This window comes from Spodoptera frugiperda, chromosome 29, assembly GCF_023101765.2.
Source record: "Spodoptera frugiperda isolate SF20-4 chromosome 29, AGI-APGP_CSIRO_Sfru_2.0, whole genome shotgun sequence".
Taxonomy (NCBI): Eukaryota; Metazoa; Arthropoda; class Insecta; order Lepidoptera; family Noctuidae; genus Spodoptera; species Spodoptera frugiperda.
Window position 1 is genome coordinate 2,156,389 of NC_064240.1, and position 23,061 is coordinate 2,179,449.

At 35.5% G+C, this 23,061-nt stretch overlaps 1 protein-coding gene across 1 annotated transcript in view; it reads right to left on the bottom strand.

Moving 5' to 3' along the window:
- Positions 1-22,780, bottom strand: part of LOC118268162 (tolloid-like protein 1) — a 117,668-nt gene extending 94,888 nt beyond the window's left edge. Inside the window, exon 1 of the mRNA XM_035582491.2 lies at positions 22,717-22,780. The gene's annotated coding sequence lies outside the window, so the exon portion shown is untranslated. The remainder of the gene's footprint in view (positions 1-22,716) is intronic.
- Positions 22,781-23,061: the final 281 nt, after the last annotated feature.

Sequence of the window (23,061 nt, forward strand, 5' to 3'; positions counted from 1 at the left end):
ATAACGTTTTCTTAATAATCTGATCCCGTATAGCACAACAACAAAAAGTTTTGGAGAATCCATCAGATGACGCTAGTCGCTCCAAATTCTCGAACAGGGGGGGAGAGATACATAATCATTATTAACTTAATTATCTTAACAAAGAATGTAAATAAAATGTAGATTGCCTCGCTAAACATACTTTATCGCATGTTTCACTAAATTTATTAATCTTATTGGGAACGTTGTTATTTTAGCGTACAAATAAATACACATTAGTGATTAATATTGTCAAAATAACTTCGGATGACGTTTTGTAGCTTATTTATTAATCTATACACAAAAGCACATAAGTGTATTTTTTTAATTTTGTATTAGTCGTATTGATCGATGCAAGGCTTAAATAGTTTATCAAGTCATTACTGACATGCCAACTTGCACTTTAAAGCAAATACCACAAAGGCGATTTTTAAACAAATATTTGTAAAAAAGGGCTGTTCGGAAGACATCGTAGGCCGTGTTCGGTATTTTAATAAAGAGTATAAAAGTTTCAACCTCTTTAATGCGGAAATTATGTAATACGAAAATTCCACGTTCAACAATAATCTATATTTAGATAAAATTGAAGAACAGCCATTAGGTGACATTATTTCAACCTGAATTTTGTTACAAGGATCTTAATAAAAATGTAAATCTTAGTTGGGAGCTGTGTTTAGACGTCTGCCGCTTTCATCCCCAAATAATGAGTCACCCCCCTACCTTTTTATTTCCGGGCTATTTGCGAAGTGATTTCATTTCTTGTTAAAAGTTAAATGCTGTTTTTGGAGCGTCGGGGGCTTTTCTGACTTATTCTTGTTAGTTGCCGTCGATACGTTAAGGCGAGGGTAGCTGAGGGTGCTTGCATTCGTTTCAAATTGTTTTTGTATTAAACAATAGAAGAAATTCTTTGGTTTAGTTGACTAATATTTGTTGAGCTATGAAAAAAAGTTACCATATATTTAATAGGTAGCTATTATCTTATACTTATATATTAATTATATACAACCGAAGAATTCGTTTGTTAGTTTGTTTGAACGTGCTAACCTCTAGAACAACTAGTTCGTTTTGAAAAATTCTTTTAATGTTGGATAGTCCATTTATCGAGGAAGACTATAGACTACAAAACATTACGCTACGACCAATATAAGCCGAGTAGAGCGCGTAAAATAGCTAGTATCTTAATATACAGTTAAAAAACAATAGAAATTGTATAGGTAAATACATTTACATCTGTATATAAAGGTTATACCTATATATAGATACACACTCGAATCCTACAATAGAATGTATTTACAAATTTTAATACCCTCATTCCGCGAAGCTTTTAACAGTATTAAAGGAAAAAGGGCTGTATATATATGTATATAGAGGCGTTTCATCTGCAGCACTTTATCTTAGCATTTGTCAAGTGTTGCCCAAATCCTTTTTAAGCTTTGCTTGTGTATCCAGTGTTCTTTTTGTCGCACGAATTTAATTATACGGAGCAATTGAGACGACGGCGTTTGTTCTTAAGTTTATGGTACTGTTGACCTATATTCTTTTTAGAGAAGGTTTTTTATATATTATAGAAATTGGATTGGGTTTCGGGTTTGATTCCTGGGTCGGCAAAGTATTATTTTCGAAAAACTGAAAACAAGCGTTTTCAGTTTTTCGAAAATTTCTCAGTAGTAGAATGGAGTCTGGAATTGTACCCAGTATAGATAGGTATATTATGGTAATAGGCTCACCCCCTATTACATGGGACTTAAAACACAAATGGTGAAAAGTGGGTGTACATTGTATAGCGGTATCACGAGCCGTAATGTGCACCTCTGCCTACCCCTTCGGGGATAAAAAGGCGTGACGTTATACTACTTTGTATATGAAGTGTCGTGGCCAGCGTTACGTGTCGTATCCGTGCCAAGAGAGATACCAATCGCTTTGTGCCGAGCCCCCATTAATTGGACACTGATGACGATAGGCCTGTCCCGCGGGTTCGTTTGCTTTATACCATAAAAATATTATGCTAATTAGCTTCATATTTGTTGGATTGGGTCAAGGTTAACAAATACGATATTAGGATTTCTACAATCGTCTCCTGTTTTCACGTCAAACCTCCAAATGTAGAATCATTATATGTAAGTTTTATAGACAGACATATACAATATCAAAATAGGTTTAATGTCTAAAAAGATCGAAATAGGTGCATCTATTTCTGTCTTCTACGTTACATTTCTACGTTACACACAGCTAAACAAACGATGAGGTAATTTAAATAAGTCAAGTAACAGAAGAATTGCTTACAATTGAACACGAAGAGAAGTGTAAACTTACCCGTTGCAATTCCTAAACGATTTATACGAAAGGTAATTAAAACAATATCTAAATAAAGCAATACTTAATTTCATCTCACATAAATAGGCAACATTTTAATTATAAAATTCCAAGTTACGCCATTAAGATATTGAACGAAACATAAAATTTGAACTCGAAGTGATCACTTAAAAACTTGTCTCCGACAGCCTAGGACGCTTTTATATAACAAAAGATACCTAATACCTAAATAAGTGCCTATGTTAATGGATATTTGCGTAGACAGAATGTAAATACATTTTATACAACCTTTCTGTTGGCGATGGCACTTGAAATGGTAGAATGGGATCTTTGAAGAAACTTATAGAGGCATAGACAACATTTTTATATTATACATAGGTAATATTAAAAACAAAATAAACTTCTGAATGCGTTCAACTAAAAAACTTAAATTATTTTCACCAATTCAGCAATGTAGATATATATATGTATTGTATTCCCGACAAAAATGGCAGGAATATAAGTTATGCCTAAATTATTTTAATCAAATGGGCATTCCATATGACAAACAAGATACATATCATCATATCTATCTATCAATATCATGATTTAAAACACCACAACTGAAAGTCCACCATCCAACCAGACAAACTGGAAGTCATTGAGGGAGGCCTACGTTCTACGTTAATATTATGTACCTACATGCACAAAATTTGCACCCTTGCCAAACCCTTTAGGAAACAAACAGCGTGATGTTATGTTATGAATAATTCATGACACAAGTACCAACATCCCTAAAAGCGTTTATATTCAAATTAATTTATCAATGTCTCCCGCATACTTTCTACCACCTTAGCTTAACGTTAAATTGCCAATCTCCAGGGGTGCCACCCAAAGACACGCGTCGTCACCTCGCTCATTAATTTGTTTCCAACAATCAGGTGCATTTGATAGCGATGAGGCAACCCTAACGAACGGGTACCAGTGTAAATTAATGTTAGTAATTAGCATAGTAAATTATTATTGATTTTGTTAATTATTTATTTATTTAGACTTGTTGTTTTAGACAGGAGTTTTGCATTCAATTGACTGCACAGTGTTCGATTCCCGCACGAAAAGACTCTGTGTGACTCCCAAATGATTGTTTCGGGTTTGGGTGTCATGTTCATGTGGAATAGTATAATTGTAACCGCACCCACGACACAGGAGAAAAATCTAGTGCAAGGCAATGTTTTAAAAACAAAATATTCTTCACATGATAATATTTACACACACAATAAGGTGTACGTTTTTGAAATACACTAATCATGGCGACTAAACTCTATTATAGGGTAATATGTTCAACAGTAAACAAAAACGTGCTGATGATGATTTTAATCTTAACAAACATGTCACAAAACAGATTTTCTGAAACTCAATAAGGTTGAGTTTCGGAAAATCTAATCAGACCACATGATGACACCCCATATTAAAATTCGACTTTATCAAAACGTATTTCTTTCACGTCTAAAATCTCAACGTGTCGCCTGCAAAGATTACAATTAATTACGTCACATCCTCACTCACCAGTCTCACCAGTCTTATATAATTACCTTAATTACATTTTAAAGCTTACCCTGTTGGAAGATAGCAAAGGAAAATATTTGTACCGTCATATGTGAAACTCTCCTAATCGGTGCGGTGTGAAGGAAGGTTAAGAGATATAACCCATCACATTACACACAATAACATCTATACATCAAAATCACAAGACAGACATTAAAGGACATTGGATGATTTTCCACCCTTAAAAAAAAAATTAAAATAAAAATTGACATCTCCCCAATTATGATCCGAATCTTGTAGATTATTTAAAAACATTAAACACGTATTTTTTATTTTCTTACGGAAACAAATACTTTCGAAGATATATCGATTTTAAATATGGCGTGACATCACTTCTAGTTACATTTTATACGTGGCAATAACGTATTTGTTTCTCTTTAACTTTGATTCGTTTTATCTAAGTATTGTTATCTTATATGACAAAATAAAAAAATACGTGTCTAATAATTTTTCATTACCTAACTGACGGACTAATTAGATTTTTTAATTTTCATACCCTGTCATCATCCCTGTTACCTACTAAAAAGTATGGATGTGTGTAATAATGTAGCCATGGGCTGTAAGTCCCTGGTGACTATGTTAGTAATGGTTAATCACTTAATTAGGAACATATTAATTACGCACCTAATGTACACAACTAAGTATTTATTTACCGATTAATTTACGATAAGATTGTTAATCCTAATTGGTACCGTGCTTAGATCTAGTCTAGTCTTAAGAAAACATTATAACTTAGGTACATAATAGAATACAACGCTGGGAATTCTCTGAAGAAATAAGTAATCAGATACATTAATTTTACTACAATCATAATAAGAATAGCATAATAAACCTTTGTTTGTTGTAATCGAATGAAATTAAAAAAAAACTAATTTTTGAAAAGTTTTCTCTTGAACTCATGTTTTGTCCTTAAGACTTTTGAGCCCAGAGGTAGGTATTTTTATGGTATAAGCTGGTAAACGAGCAGACGGATTACTTGATGGTACGCAATCGCCGCCGCCCATACCTGAAACGTCCGAGGCGTTACAAGTGCGTAGCCAGCCTTTTGGGGGTTAGGAATTTATGGATTATTAGGGATTGGGGATTGGAAAGATTTGGAAGAGGGGTAATTGGACCTCCGGTAATCTTACCCACACAACAAAACAAATTCACGAGCTATTGTGATATTACTGAGCATTTCGAAACAACACCAATAATTGTCATACCAAGCAGTATTTTATAGCACTGCAGAATATGATGAACCAGGGCTTCAGGAGTACAGTCAAATGTTGTTTCTTCTGTTTGCTAAATAACAGTTTAATGTATTAAAAATCAGTTATTGAATAAACACAGCCCTATATAAAAAAATGAAGTTAAGCTTGGCGCATATCAAATAAGTTTTATTGGAGAATTTCCGCAGTTCCTTAGTATAAGTTTGCTTGTGAATTTCTACTAAATACCATTCAACTTCTTCTTGTTTTATTCTATTAAGGAAATGAATAAGAACTTTTGTTTGTTAAATACTTGTTTATTTTTCTTTTAGAAATACAATTTTGCTGCTAATCACCGTTATCTATTTTTACGTATGTCTTGTACAATAAAATCTACAAAGCGATAGAAATGACGGATTTACTTCCACTCTTAAACTTTGATTCGTTCTACCTAAGTATTGTTATCTTAAATGATAAAATAAAAAATACGTGTCTAATAATTTTATGTTACGTAACTGACGGACTAAATAGATTTTTAATCTTCATACCCCGTCATCCCTATTCTAATTTTAATTTAAAATCATTATGTTATTTTATTTATTTTATCGCCCACTTTTATGACCTACCGAAATTAGAAACACTTAAAATAATGTGACATAATTGTCCCACAGTCTAGCTGGTACATCTTAACGGATTACTGGGATTAGCACTGTCTGGGTTACTAATCCAGTTTTAATAAGTGACGCCAAACAATTTCAGTACCACTTCATTTTAATACCAGACCAAAGAAACGAAATTATAATTTATACAGCACGCAATTTTGTAAAGAAACCTTTGGAAAATATGATCGTGTATTCGAAGCTAAAAGTCGATTCGAACCAACGTACCGACTAAACAGTTAAACAACAAAATATCAACCTGTCACAAACATTCTCAGGTTGAGCGGTCCAAAAATCGATGTATCGATATAACATCGATATATCGGTATATAATCGATATAAATTAATGGGCTGTCAGCGGCAGCCGGGTTAGAGGTTCACATTTAGTTGAATACGATATTTCAGTCTTTGTGTTGTAATGTACAAGGTTACTCGTACCCTTGGTTGTGGATGATGGGTTGTGTTACATTCGTGCTCGAATAAGTGGATAACTTAATCTTCCTACGATTGAAATAAATGTTCGGGGTTATTGAAGAGGGAATCTATGATTCTGGTCGTTTGTAACCGTTCTATATAATAGCAAAGTGCTTATGAAAACTTGAGTAGGAGTAGGATTGTAACATCATTTTAATGCTTTTTATTGTTATTTAGTTCGCATTTTCCACTACCTTTTATTTTTCTTTGCTACCTTCCTAATTTAACGTAAATAAAAGTCTATAAATTAGATTGTAATCTACGTCCTTGTGCTAAAATACAACCATTAACCTACTATAGTATTCAAATTCAAAGTGTACCTACACACGATGCTTAGGTTTAAACTTACACACAATATCGTAATTATGCGAAAACAAGTTAAAACTTAATGTTTTCTCGTGTAACGAATAACATTAACTAGTGAACTAGTAAGTGGTGCGAGTACGGAAAGCAGGGTGCTGCCACGCAGTGCTAACAAAGTGGAAATTTTTAATTAACCCCTAGATTACAAGGTTAATGACATTGTGACTGTTTCTAGCCTACCCTAGGGTGGATAAATTTTCCGTTTTTCCTAACTCAAGGGGGATGTTATTCGGCTTACCCTTTCGTGGGAAATGGGCAAGGAACAGAGCCCCGCCATCCGCTCTGTTCTGTAGAGTTCGTCCAGATACTGGTCACTCTCCCACCTTTTCCGATATTTCACGGGATATTTAATGAATTCCCAATAAATAACATAACTTATTTTATTAGATTGTTCATCATGTTATTTATATTTCTTCAAAAGTACAAAGGGTTAAATAACATAACTTATTTTATTGACTTGTTCATCATGTTATTTATATATATTTCATCAAAAGTAAATACAAAGGATTAAATAACATAACTTATTTTATTAACTTGTTCATTATGTTATTTAAATATGATTTTATCAAAAGCAAGCACAAAGGATAAAATGGGAATTCATGAGGAAAAGGATATATTCTAAAGGATGTATTCTAAATTATTTATATTTACTTGTACAATAAAGATGACAGCAAAGGGAAAGGGAGGCAGTGCACTCACAGGAGTACACTCCGGATATGCAAAGGAATAATACAAACAACTGTTGGTCTTGCGTAAGTACCTCCTCAACCCGAACCCCATATCTAAAACGTGTGCGTCGCTCACCATAGTATATGTCGTCGAAGAGTATAGATAGGTATGGCCGCAATGGCGTCGATAGGTCGAGACGAGGCACGTGAATCCTCCTACCGTCCTTCTCGGACTGGCCTAAGCATTGCTTATTTCAAGCAAACCCCAGAAGTGCACGTACAACAAGTAGGTACAGTGGAAAGTATTGTTCCGACTCAGTTAAAAGGAATAGAGGCAGAGATGGGATAAAACCCTAGCCTATAATAGAATCACATTCACATACCCGTTCGCTGCTTTCACACTGTTACTCACCAAACTTCCACACTACACACTGAATTTACTTAGTACAACTGGGTTCTAAGGAACCAATTCTAGTCTATCCTAGACAACCTTCCGTCTCCGCAGTCCAAGAGTAAGTGCCCTATCGTGTTCATCACATTTGTAACATCTCGTCGTCGGAGCCCGTTTCCTAGGCCCTTGCAATCTGAGTTTTATGACACTTTTTGTGCAATGTCCTAATTGTTTCCAGGGACCTTTCGTAGGTCAGTGTTATTGCAACCAGATGTGGCGTTTCGTATTGTGTTGTGCGCCCAATGGTCCCACTTTACACTTAAGATCATTTAACAAGTTACAACTCAATTGCCCATTAGTTATCCCAAGTCTGGTTCTCATAAAATATAAGATGAATGGCCTAACATGTGGCTCATTAGAAAGTTGACACTTCAAAGTATTGGGATGCCTTTGTTTATACTTTAGGGGTACCTGACAGACCATCACATTCCCCCTCTGAAAATCAGACGCGTGACGCAGTTCAGCGTATGAGCTTTCATAATAGGGCAATAACAAATAATAATCATAGTGGTTTACAAAACCATGTCCTCTTCCATGTACATAAAGGTATCTGTGTCCAATAAGAATCTATTAAGATTTAACCTAGACACAATGTACAAGCATCCTCTCTCCTGCTTCAGCGATTGAGTTCAATTATATGAATATATATTTCAGATTCCTCGCGCGTCGATAAATTTATCACGGGACTAGTCATATTCCAATACATGAATCTTGAAATTTTTCAAACAATTGTTGTAGCTGTATGTAACAGAGTTGGAAGTCCAAAACAGCGTTCTACCGCTTGATTATACAAGCATCTAGTTTGTAAGCTAGTGTATCCTTTGGTCAATGATGAGTAAACCTAGCAGTATGTCCACTGCATAGGCAGCCTACGTGTTCCGGGATGCAGTAGCACATCTGGCCAACTAAGCCTGGCCTCCAGTAAATAAGAAACCGACTCGCAAGCTATAATATGAGCTTTCATAATAGGGCAACCTAAATCATCATAGTGGTTTACAAGATCATGTCCCCTATAATCCAATTGGTATTCGAGTCCTATAAGTATCGACCTAGGTGTTGTGCCTAAGCATGTTTTCCCCTACTCCTGGTATTGAATTAAAGTGTGTGCATATTTTATTCATGTTTATTGCACGCAGATTACTTATCGCCATTACGGAACCAGTCATGTTCCAATTTATAAGCTTCCGAATTACTAAGCTATGAACTTGTAGTTCAGAGTGCACAACAGCACCTCTTATTGAATTAAAGTGTGTGCATATTTTATTCATGTTTATTGCACGCAGATTACTTATCGCCATTACGGAACCAGTCATGTTCCAATTTATAAGCTTCCGAATTACTAAGCTCTGAACTTGTAGTTTAGAGTGCAAAACAGCACCTCCTGCTTCATTAGGAGCAGACAGCAACAAACATCTGATTTGTGGGCTAGTTATTTCTTGGAGAATATTGGATAAATTTAACAATTCATCCGCTGCGTGATTGCAATCTACCTGTCCCAGGGTATAATAACAAAACTGGCAATCTAGCCCAATCTCCTTGTGGATCTGAAGGCGTTTCGCCATGTTAAAACACGCGGTTGTGACCAAGTACGATATGTACTCGCTTATACGTTTAGGAGTCCTTGCAGTTACGCGTCTATACCATAAAGTACAAGTTGCACTAATATAAGTTTAAGTCTCGTGCATATGGCAATTTGTGTTTTCAACTATAACTTAGTGAATGACTGCTGGAATAAGCCATACTTGGTCATTTCTCTTAAGTGAAGCCGCATAATAACGTAACGTCCCTAAAGTTGCACATAACTATATTTGACTTGAACAGTCGAAACCTAATTGTCTTTTCCTGTCACACAACAGTTTAGTTATCGCATATCGCTCGCTTGGGTCTCGTCGTAGAGCATGAAGGATTTAATTACTTTAATTTCGACTTTCGAAACTCTCAACAACCAGCACTATAATATGCTAGGACTGCAACTTTCGCATATCGACAGGCTCCTCTCATAACATAACTGTCAAATGACTCCACTCTCGCCAAGGATATAAAGCGTATTACTAAGACAGGACTGGTAATGACCTGCGTTTGACGAATAAGTTTAATTATTCGCTTCTATAACTCTTTCAGCTATTCCATCCACGTCCTAACACTTTTGTTGTGTATCAGTTAAAACCCTAACTTTATATTTTCCAGACGCTCGGCACTAACTCCATATTATACTATGGCTCTCGCTATAGAGCATGAGGGATTCAATTACTTTAATTTCGACTTTCGAAACTCTTAATAACCAGCACTGTATGCTAGGACTGCAACATCCGCATATTATCCGGCTTCTCTCATAATATAACTGTCAAATTACTTCACTTTCGCCAAGGATATAAAGCTTGATACTAAGACAGAACTGGTATCGATCTGCGTTTGACGAAAAGGCTAATTATTCGCTTCTAATAGCTCCTTCCGTTGTTTCATCCGCGCCCTAACACTTTCTATTGTTTATTCAGGTAACAGTACAACCTATCACATGCTCATTCTTAGATGTGCACGGGCAAATCTAGCTCTAATAAGCAGGTACTATATTAAGCAGTGATCTGAATTATTTTACGATCAGGTCGCAACTGAGTACTATTTGAAGCACTGGACTTTATTTATGTTTGTGCTTGATTCCACTTGATTCTGAGTTTGGCAATGCTCGTTAGAGTTTTCATTACCTGTGTGAATTATCTAAAGCTTGCCACCACTAGGGCTACTTCCTATGCAATAGGTGCGTTCTCAAACTCACAATCTCACACAACAACTCGTAGGTCTCACTTATAATACCTGCCACTATCGGGAATCGAACCCGTGTAAAATAATCTCCCTTCACACTTCTTCCATGCACATACGATACGTGCAATCCTACCTTCACTTATTTGCCTTTGACAATCATTGCAAGATTGACACTAGAATTTACTTTATTTAGATGTCAAAATATGCCGTGGCCTCTGAGTTTGTTTTTGTATTTCTTCTCAAAGCAGCCAGACAATTACCGTGCCCCTCATTAAGCTCATATGTATATAAGTAATAGTGATATTTGCCTATTATTTAAGGAATCAGATATTGATTTGTTTCATTTGAAAAGTCTATGTTATAATTATGGTTTCTTCCATAAAACTTTTCATTTTCTGTCATCTCTATAACATCCCTACAATGTAGTAGATGAAAGCCACGTCAACCAATCTAACCTAATGATTACTATCCCTATGGAATGTTTCGCAATAGCCTACCATCATCATAATTCTGACACTATGTTACAAAGTAACAGTGCCACGTCATATTTGTTTTACTAACAGAAGCCAATAGCTTCCGCTAATATCCATTAACTTGTGAAAGGGTAAAATATAGTTCAAAGCCTAACAGATCTCCGATCGCGAATAGATACATTACATAGTTGTACCTAAAATCCGAATTAAACTGAACGCTTCTGCTTTGGCTGTCTCTGTCCATTGGTCGAGTACAACAATCCTGTGCATGCTTATAAAATAATTTGTACATACCAGGACTTTTCTGTTAGGTGACGTTAGTCACGCTACCTGAGCTCTCTCTAATACGCCACCGTACTCGTTACCGCTGGTCAGAAGCCTCCTACTGCGTTTACTGCCTCCGGCATCGAAGCGCGATCGGCACGAAGAGTAATAGCTGAAATGGTCCGCACATAAACATATAAGTATACATCCCAATACATGAGCCCCCCTCCGAATATAAGATGCTAAAGTAAATTCAGAATATTTCAGTTTAGGTTTGATTAACTTCAAGCCACCTTTCTAAACTGTCATTTATCAGGCATTACATTGGGTTTCACACCTCTGCCTATTTTTGTCAGTACAAGTATATAATTAGACAATAGCCCCTGTTATTAAATATTTTGTCAGGGGTTAGTCTCAAATATGAATGCCCCCCTCAGACTCTGGCAGCATAGAATCCATCGTAAACTTCACACAATGTCAAATTCATATAGAGACATGTGTTCGTCAATAGTAATTGTTGGAACCAAGCCGGAATCGTGTTAAATATTCAAAATAATTATCAATTTTAGAAGCTGGCAACATTACATTAATATAATGGGCCAATCTTTATAATCTTGATTAATAAAAGAACACTTAGCTTCGTTCAAGGCACTATCGCCACGCCCGCTGCCACCTTCTTCAGCCGAATGTCAGGAAGTCACAAAATATATTAGTTTACTATCCTGGAATTTGTAACAAGAGCACACGAGTATCTGATGCAAGAAGATAACCACAGTGACAAATGAACTGTAACAAGTTAAGTTCACTCAAATAAAAATATATTGTACAATCTATACATCAATTTGAACAGTTTGTTCCAAAATGTCCACATCTCAAACATCCTTCACTCATTTACAATCCACACACACAACTTTTCCTGCAATCAGGCACACTTGCAAATAATTAATTAACTTCTTTCTTTAATATGGCCGTAGAATAGGAATTAGACCGGTCCAACTAATATAAAATTCACCATCTATGTAATAATAAATCCGCTACATATTAGTCGACAAATGTAGAAATAAAATTTAAACTTATCATCAAAATAACCATGCGGGAATTGAACCCACTATTTGCAGAGATAATCCATTTGTGTCCGTATGACACGCAAGAAATAACGAATTATAATTATGTGGGAATTGAACCCAACACAATCTGCGGAGACAGATCTAAACACCTTTGAATCTTAACGTAGCGTTTTTCTTCTTCACACGCTGTACGTAGTAATTAGCAAAAGCTACTGGATACAAAAGATACACACGTGGGGATTGAACCCACACCCTACACCTATACATAAATCGAAATAATATTCAACAATAGTCGCTTACAGTAATGAATTAATGCGGGAATCGAACCCTTGACTTACTCTCATTTTTAACTAAAAAGGATTGGGAATTGAACCCAAAATCTGCGGAGACAAACTACAAAATAAAAATTGCTCATAATAAAATAATATTATGTAAATGGGAATTGAACCCACAGGTTTTAATAAAGCCGTCTAGTCGTAATTACGTTGTGTTTTATCGTAGTAACCCATAAATAATTCTTCCTCGTTGCACTGAAGTGAATCAGTACATTTAATGACGAGGATCCTGGTCACGGCACCACATGTGACTGTTTCTAGCCTACCCTAGGGTGGATAAATTTTCCGTTTTTCCTAAATCAAGGGGGGATGTTATTCGGCTTACCCTTTCGTGGGAAATGGGCAAGGAACAGAGCCCCGCCATCCGCTCTGTTCTGTAGAGTTCGTCCAGATACTGGTCACTCTCCCACCTTTTCCGATATTTCACGGGATATTTAATGAATTCCCAATAAATAACATAACTTATTTTATTAGATTGTTCATCATGTTATTTATATATTTCTTCAAAAGTAAGTACAAAGGGTTAAATAACATAACTTATTTTATTGACTTGTTCATCATGTTATTTATATATATTTCATCAAAAGTAAATACAAAGGATTAAATAACATAACTTATTTTATTAACTTGTTCATTATGTTATTTAAATATGATTTTATCAAAAGCAAGCACAAAGGATAAAATGGGAATTCATGAGGAAAAGGATATATTCTAAAGGATGTATTCTAAATTATTTATATTTACTTGTACAATAAAGATGACAGCAAAGGGAAAGGGAGGCAGTGCACTCACAGGAGTACACTCCGGATATGCAAAGGAATAATACAAACAACTGTTGGTCTTGCGTAAGTACCTCCTCAACCCGAACCCCATATCTAAAACGTGTGCGTCGCTCACCATAGTATATGTCGTCGAAGAGTATAGATAGGTATGGCCGCAATGGCGTCGATAGGTCGAGACGAGGCACGTGAATCCTCCTACCGTCCTTCTCGGACTGGCCTAAGCATTGCTTATTTCAAGCAAACCCCAGAAGTGCACGTACAACAAGTAGGTACAGTGGAAAGTATTGTTCCGACTCAGTTAAAAGGAATAGAGGCAGAGATGGGATAAAACCCTAGCCTATAATAGAATCACATTCACATACCCGTTCGCTGCTTTCACACTGTTACTCACCAAACTTCCACACTACACACTGAATTTACTTAGTACAACTGGGTTCTAAGGAACCAATTCTAGTCTATCCTAGACAACCTTCCGTCTCCGCAGTCCAAGAGTAAGTGCCCTATCGTTTTCATCACATTTGTAACATCTCCTCGCCAGAGCCCCTTTCCCAGGCCAATGCAACCCTTGTTTTATGACACTTTTTGTGCAATATCCTAATTGTTTCCAGGGACCTTTCGTAGGTCAGTGTTATTGCAACCAGATGTGGCGTTTCGTATTGTGTTGTGCGCCCAATGGTCCCACTTTACACTTAAGATCATTTAACAAGTTACAACTCAATTGCCCATTAGTTATCCCAAGTCTGGTTCTCATAAAATATAAGATGAATGGCCTAACATGTGGCTCATTAGAAAGTTGACACTTCAAAGTATTGGGATGCCTTTGTTTATATTTTAGGGGTACCTGACAGACCATCACAACATCAAACTGACAGAGGCAGGGATGTGCTCTGTGAGAGTTCTTCTTGTTCGATTGTTACTGTTCTACTAGTTAGTTACAAGTTTATTTAGTGGAATTAAAATTTACTAACTGAAAAAATGGAATGAAAGAACAAGAATGATTAGCACAACTTCGATGGTAGTTTAATCTTATGTAATGCCTTATGTGTCTGTGTGTGTGTTTTAAGGGTTTTTTATATCAATAGGTCGGTGTTTGACCTTGATTAACTTACCTAGTCACGACCTAGTATGTTTTGTTTTCTAAATGTATGTTACTTAGATGTACCTACATGGAATCGCACGTTACAATATCAGTCATCAATCATTAACAGTCTATGAGTCACGAAAAAGATTAGAGGTAAAACCTCTTTTATCTGTTCTGCGCTATAAGTGGCCACTGCTGACCAAAGGCCTCTTCTCACACGTAAGAGGTTTGAGCATTAATCACCACTCTTGTTCAATGCGGAAAACATGACAATATCAGTCAAATTGCCTTAAAAATAAATATAAACAATATTACGCTTTATAGATACAGTATTTTGAACACAAGATAAAACTAAGATGTAAGCTAGACTATCTATATATGTGGCTTATTTCCTCAAAGCAGACGCTTCAAAGCAGTACGCAGTGCTAAGGTCACGCCGGCATCGGCGCTGCAAACTAAAGCAATTTCTCCGGCAATTTGTTGGAGGTCACGTTGCAAATTGCGTTGCGTTTCAATGTTGCCTTTGCATTATCCAATGCAACCGAATAATATAAGGAAATGGTAACTGTTCTGGCTAGTTTGGAATACAAAAAATATGTTTCTTTTAAATTTTGGATAGGTGTAATAAAAATGAGTTTTCCATTTCTAGGTTCAGTAATTACCTTTCTGTTGTTTTGAATGTCACTTGCTGTTTGGCTATTAGTTTAACATCAACAGCCAATAAGTAGCCACTGCTGACCGACTGGGAAGGTTTGTTATCATTAATCACCAGCAAGGGGTTGCTCAATGCAGGTTGGTGATTTTAAATTTATAATTAGAAATTATAAGCTGAGGTTTCCTTACAATGTTTTTAACGTTTCTCAGTCTAAATAATCTCGAAAACGTCACATTGGTACTTGCCGTTAGTAGGTTTCAAACCCTCATGCATGACTTTATTTTTATTAATTGCTATTGGTTCAACTTCCTTCCATAGTCGATAATAAGTAATAAAATTCTGTATGAAAATAATCTTTCACGAATCATTGGCACAGAAACCTTAAGAAAATTCTCCAAAAATTTACGAAATTTAATGTTAAAAGATAGATTAGGGATGGGAATGTTGCGTGTCTAGTATCTGTCTATCTAAAGCCTTGAAGAAGACGAATCTGGGCACTTATATTACTTTACCAAAAACTCTAAAAATAACTTCATTATCTCACTTAGTGGAATATCAATGCCTGATTTGCTCTCTTAATTGGTTGAATTGCCCTTTAGATAGATATCCGTGAAATAAAATCAGTCTCAGTTATATAAACCTTTGAAAATAACCAATAAAATTAAAATAACAAAAATAGTTAGATGCCGACCCGGAGCTGCGGACTGTTTAGCGAATTACCGGGGCTCCGGCTCGAAAAGTAAGAGTAGGAACGGGGTGTTTTTAGTCGGTAAGAGTCTGACACTTCCTCTCGCCTCGCCCAAGGTAGGAGAAGTCATTGAATGATTTTCCGCCCGCAAAAAAGGTACGCCTTAGATGATAACATGTGTCGAACTATATTATTTGTACGACATATTTTTAAGGAATATTACTATACATAATATACCTATCTCCAAATAATAATACGAGTATATAAATGGAATCTTTACAATTTATCAAATTCATATTTTTGTACAAAAGATTCAATCGTCCGACTGTTAACGATAAAAATCATTTCTTACGTAACTCAGTTGACTCCAAAATAATGTGTCTCAGAGTGGTTCAATTATGTTTCCAAGTTGATAGTTCGTTTAGCTTTTATAATAAAATTCAGGAATGTTCCAACCGAACAATTGTATTTAATTAAAGGGACTAAATCGGATAAGCAAGGGTCACCTTGCCCGGTATTTGGTATGAATACGGAAGTGCCTCAGTTCGGTTTAAGCTAGTTCCATTATAATTGGCACTTAACTAGATTTAAGGGTCCAGATTGTCTTCTCGGTATATTGTTAGCAAATATGACAGCTGGAACAATTACTTAATGCTTGGAAAAGCCAAAGTAAATAAACGATTAGTTTATGTATTGGAAAACTTCATCTATTCTAACTGTATCATAATAGGATAGATGACTAATTTTTATTTTAATGTAATCTACAAGACGGTGTAGATTATTTAAAAATTATGACACATATTTTTTTATTTTCTTACGGAAACAAATACTTTCTTCTAGGTACATTTTATACGGAGAAATGACGTATTTGCTTCCACTCCTAAACTTTAATTCATTTTGATCTAAGTATTGTTCTCTCTATGTCAAAATAAAAATAAGTTTCTTGTATTTTTTCACTACCTAACTTACGGACTAAATAGATTTTTAATTTTCATGCTCCGTCATCATCTATTACCTATGTGTTTCAAAATACAACTCACAATAGAAAATTATAACTTGAAAAGAAAATCTATCAGCTCTACCTCTAGTACTAACTACAAACCTCTTTCTTCTTGAAGTCATAAATAACATAGTAATTTGAACATGGTAGTTTAATAGAAAGTGCCCCATTATTTATGAACCCATGTCGTTCAAGTTGGTGATTGATAAGGTCGCCCAAGGTCAGACGGCTGGGGAAAATTATTTACTGACGCGAGCCCGAGATTATATGGGAATTGTTTCTTTCATAGTTTTCACATTGAAAGTGATTACATTGAGCTCATTGATTTGAGGAGCTATTTATTAATTACTTCTTTATCTGCCTGCATCTGCCTGATCTACAATCTGTATTGGACAATAACTATAAAATACGGTTTACTTACGCATATTAACGGAGTAAAGTTCTACTTGCTTTGCCGTTGCCGTATCTGCACACGCTGCTCAGGATAAAGAGTCTCTCTGTGACTCGACACTAGTAGAGCTTTTCTCCATAATTACGTGAAATAACCGTGATTTTTAGTTAATTTAGTATGTCTCACGATAGTTATTATAAAAAGTATTGGACGTATTGTGGCTAATATGACGATGAGAAATAGCAGCTGAAAAATTAGACTACCTTCAAAAAAATATGTATACGAAAAAGAAATGTATATAATAACATGTTCTTTCCATTGTAAATTCGACTACAATCAAGTTTTATAAATCCTCTAACCATCTAAGTACCTGATGAAATAATATAGCAAAGCCAAATATATTCTAAACTATTCAACTTAATCATACAGCGGCCAAGTTGACTGAATATTATATTACAAAAAGCAAACGACCCACGTCTGATGTACCAGGGCCTCATAATATACGTGGAGCATCCTTTTCCAAAGTAAACTAATATTAAGGCACCGGTCAAACTATTAGCTGACATTAGTGGGCGTAATTTGGGGCTATTAGGGCGAACCATTGATGGGCCCCGAGTTAATATACCTCGCCGTAATGTTTTAATGGATCAAATGCGAATTTGTTACGTTTTTCATGCTCCGTTTTGCACTGATATTAGCGTAATTAATAAGTTTCGGACTATGAGGAGTTTAGTGTGAGTGTTTTTTTATTGGAACGCGTTTATCTTTGTAATTTTTAGAAATCTTATCGAAAATATTATAGAAGGTTTTTGGATTAGACTGCACGTATGGCGCGTGGGGTGGGCAACCGGCTGCCGCGCCGCGTGTAGCGGGTTCGATTCCCGCATGGAGCAACTCTTTGTGTGATCTACAAATTGTTGTTTTGGGTTTGGGTGTCATGTGTATGTGAACTTGTATGTTTGTAAACGTACCCACGACACAGGACAAGATCCTAGTATGAGGCAACTTTTATTTATAAAAAAAATAATTTGTAAATGGAATACTTACAATGCAAATATCAAAACTAGACACCTAAAATATTAACGATTATCAAATTACAAGAGATGGATATAAAAACTAGATATTCATTCTCAGAACAAACTTCGTGCGCCAGACTTGGTATGAAATGAAAAACGTTTGAAATCACGACCAATCTGACCGCTACGAACACTCGGAATCGAACGAAACGAAGAAGGCTGAAAAAACTAAAGCCAGCGCGCCACGGTCCGACAAAAAAAAAAGAATTAAAAAAGAAATGGCATCGAAATACCGCTCACTCGGACCGAAATTCACACCCAGCTTTGACGATTTTTTATTTAGCTGAAGCTTCAAACCAATATGTACCTAATCCTATAGGTTAATAATCACCAATCAAAAAGACTTTAAATATAATTCTGGTATAGTTTTCTAGACTACATATCAATTATTATGCTGCTCAAAAATTTGAACCTCTAGCATGGCTTGAAACTAGTCGAGTTCCTCGTCAAACAGTTACGTGAGTAAACCGATAACATAAAATTTTATTTAGTATGTCTCACGAAAGTTATAATGAAATTAGAAACTACATATATTCTGCAGTCTGCTAGACTCCTTCTTAATAATTGCGCTCAGCCTTCGCTATTATGTACTTGAAACTAGTGTATATAGCCATGAGTGTAGTTTATCACAAATGCGTTTAAGAAATCATTTCAACATAACATAACATAACATGTAGCAGAACAATTATATATTTTATATTATCTACAAAACATACTTATATAATTATGATTACAAGTCGTAAAGGTAATCCAGTAAAGAAGAAATCACAGCATAGCATAGACTTCACATACAAAGAACATTTGGCTAGAAGACAATGGCGGGAGTGCGACGCGGGCGCCGCGACTACCGGCCCCGGATTATCTTGGATATAGGAATTCCAATAATATTTCACTAGTCGCCCACTGCCGGGTGAAATGTGGTGCAAGTCAAAAGAATTGTTAAGGTAATTAGAGTGGCAGTGTTCGACATTTTTGTATGTCACATAGTGGTCGTAAACGGCACCAGTAAGAAGACGTCTACCCCTTTTGCGTCCCATGACTAAACGTTGTCCACATTTGGACATTGTCACATTAATGAAAATATTTATTTCATGCCTAGCTCTAACTTTAATCATTATATTGTGATTGCCTGATATATTGATAAAATGTACAAACAAAATAGACATCGGAGACAAAACGTTGAAATAATAAAACGCTTATTCCTTAAACATGGGGCAGACAGAATTACAGCAACGCGGACTATCAAACAGTGGACCTTTGCATTTGGAAATCTGGCTGGCTTTGACGTCCCATTAATTTGTGCAACTTCCGCCCACCGGCTTTTGGATTTGCGATTAATGTCGGACCTCAGGGGTAGTTCGATATTAAAATAGACCAACACAATTTACCTATAATATTGGTGAAGTCTAAGAAAATTAAATAAGTTTTATTTGACACCCCCACAATATTTAATTCGAACTACTTCGTTGAATTAAACGAAATTTCGTCAAATAGTTTAATAAAATATTTTAATTCAATAAATTCTAGAAATGTGCGAGGCTCGTATAAAGAAACTTTTAGTGGCATTATTTCTTTGTGAGTGGCGTTCACTTTTTGTTCGCTAAATTGTGTGAAACATCCACATGACTGAATGTTTAATAATGATAATGTCTGGAATTCCATTCAACTCGTAATGGAATCGGATCAGCGGCGGCAGCACGTTGCCGATACATTTCACTCAAACGATATCAATCAATACATCCACTTGGAATTCTCCCAACCTTCAGGCGTCGTAATGACACATAAAGCATCCCACGGAACGTATTTGCTCACAATCCGCTCAGAAATTAGCATTCCCCGTTCGTCCCCTGCGTATAAAATCCTAAACCAATAAAGTCTAAAATGGTACACGACTGTGAGGTCACACAAAAGTACAGGCTTGCGAGATTGAATTTCTCTGGACCATTCGGCTGAACAAAACACTCAATTTGAGATCAAGCACTTTTTATTGGCCCAATCTACAGCCTTAATTTAGCAAGTAAAGGAACTTTCCTTATTTAAAGCGAATTGTGAACGTCTTAATTCCAATCTTTGAACGTTGTAAACAATGTTTGTTTGTTTGTTTGCCAGCAAATTGTAGCAGATTTCACTTAGATTTGTATTAGTTGTAAAGTGTTGCTTGAATAATATTTCACTGTCTAACTAAACTATAAACGCTACATTTATCTTAAACGACTATTTAAATATTTTTATCAGTTCGAATCTTCACCAATTCAGTCAGTCTCTGAATAGTTACGTTTCTCCGTATATTAACAAAACACTGAGCAAACACGGGACGACTCAGTAGTATGGCAATAAAAAGAGTGCTTAACAAAGGCAAATGCGATTTGCCTCAAGAACTCAGGATTACCGGACGATATTAATTTCTTCTGTGAACAATCTACAAGTCTTGGAAATTGAATCGACGCAGATAGGATCAGTTTTTTCCATTACAAAGTGGGCGGGATTCACCTCGATCAAGGGAGATTAGAATTTAATAGGGTGTATTAATTTAATGGGATATATTAATTTTTTGCGGAGGTAACACCGCTTTGAAGGTTCGGAGATTTTACGAAGAGCTTACAGTTTTAAAGGAAAAGTTGTGTAATTAGAACGAGGTCAAATCTTGTTGTATTCCCAAGTAATTTCTAGGTAAGATTATCCTCAACCTTTTTGTTACAGTACTTCAAACAACATGCTTAGCTAAAGTATATTTTTCCAACTTAGTATAATTAATGTTCCTTATCCTTTCTTCTTTTAAACCCTTTGTAGTAGGGAGAGGCGAATGATGCTCTAGAGTACATTTTCAGTGAAAACCAAAGTTATTGGATAACCAAAGAACTATGAAAAACAACTGATTGTTAATCGTTATTTGTAAACATTGTGTAGTCTTTCTATAGCGACCAGCATCGATATTTTAGTTTCGCAAAGTCACAGTTTGTGTTCCGTGTCCATAAGTTAACATGCATCAACTCATTCTGAGCAGAAAGGTCGCGGGGCTGGCTAGTAACGGCTCCTGGCTCATTGCCCAAAGGGCACATTACCCCATTAGCACCCATACTGGTATAAAAGGGAAGAAAATATATTTATATGGCCACTTTATATCATTATGCCATTAAAAAGGTAATTAACCGACTTCTCTAACGAGGAGGTTTCAAATTTGATTTTTGATGCGACATTAAACAGTTTTTATAATAATATTTTTACTTTTTACTTTTATACTAAACTTAAAACTTACTAAGTTTAAAGGAACAATTAGGAACACATAAACAGACGAGGTAGAGGCGTGTGTTACATACAACCATAAACACAGTCATAGGTAATTACATAATGTGAATTAGTTTAATATAACTTTAACTGCATAAGATATTGGCTTAAGCTGTAAAATTATGCATGTTTTTTTACTAATAAATAAATAAATAATATTTATAGACACAACGCTAAGTTTCACCATACCACTGTTGTGTTTCTATGCTAGAGGTAATTTTTACAACTTCAGGTGTGTGTACCTGATAACACTATCTAGTTAGCAGGCCACACATCGACACAACGTTCATCGACGTATTATTCACGGCATTATACAATATACATGTGTAGGTGATTTTATACTAATGTGCATAAAATGTGTTTCCATTACGCAGTGCTGATACTAAATATAATGTTTCGTATACAAATTAATTCAGGAATTACAAACATCATGGGTTTAAAAAAATTGCTTAAATCCTATTTCAAAGTCGTTCTGACCCATTCGGTTCATTAACGTTTCATTATATAAAATTATTCACACACTTCACACTTCTCAATATTGAAAATAATTCGGATTCGATTGATCATGTTTTGTTTTAAAGTATTTACTCCTAAGTATTTAAAGTTTACGTAATACGAAAATAAATATAAAGATTAAACTATAAATAGGTACTTTTGAAATGTCAACAAATAAAGAAATAAATAATAGTCTGCCAGTCTGTCCGTCAGTGAAGCTGATGCTCAACATCTTGTCTATTCACAAAATTTTTGTTCCATACTTAATAAGTATTATTATTTTACTTTTTATATTTAGGTTGATTTTATCAGTTAAATCAACTTCATTCTCCAACTATTTTTTATTGAATATACTTAATTTAGATAAACGCTCACTCAAAAAGTAACTCTTGATTAACAAAAACTTGATTATTCAAAATCACTCTAGATTAAAAACAAATTACTTAGATAGCTTCTTAAAACTAAAAATACATTATGTGATTAAAATATTTGTGTATTAACATAAACTAAACAATACCCTTCATACAGTCGAGTAAAAACTTTATCTATCAACTTGAAAATTAGGAAAATCTTATTTCATTACAACAAGAAAACGAACACATATTTTTCACAAAAAAGCTAAGTAAATAATAATAAATACTTACCGCTACAAATGTACAGAACACGATAGAACTTAGATCGCGGAGTTGGGCGGGGGCCCGCGGACAGGTGCGATGGGGCCCAGCGACGCGCTCCGACTGGCCGCCCGCCCCGCTACGAGCTACGCGCTACGACGCTACGCCGCTACGTAGCTACGAGCATAGATGGCATTTCGGCACTTTTCATCACGACTATTTTTTTCTTTCTCTAATTAATGTGTTGTTGTTTTATCTCTCGCTGAAGGTCAAGGTAGATAATAGAGCGGAGAAATAAAGGTCAACCCAAAGACAAACATTTCCGTGTAGCTATTATGACATGACATAGAGTTGGCAAAGTTAGGTATAGTTGAT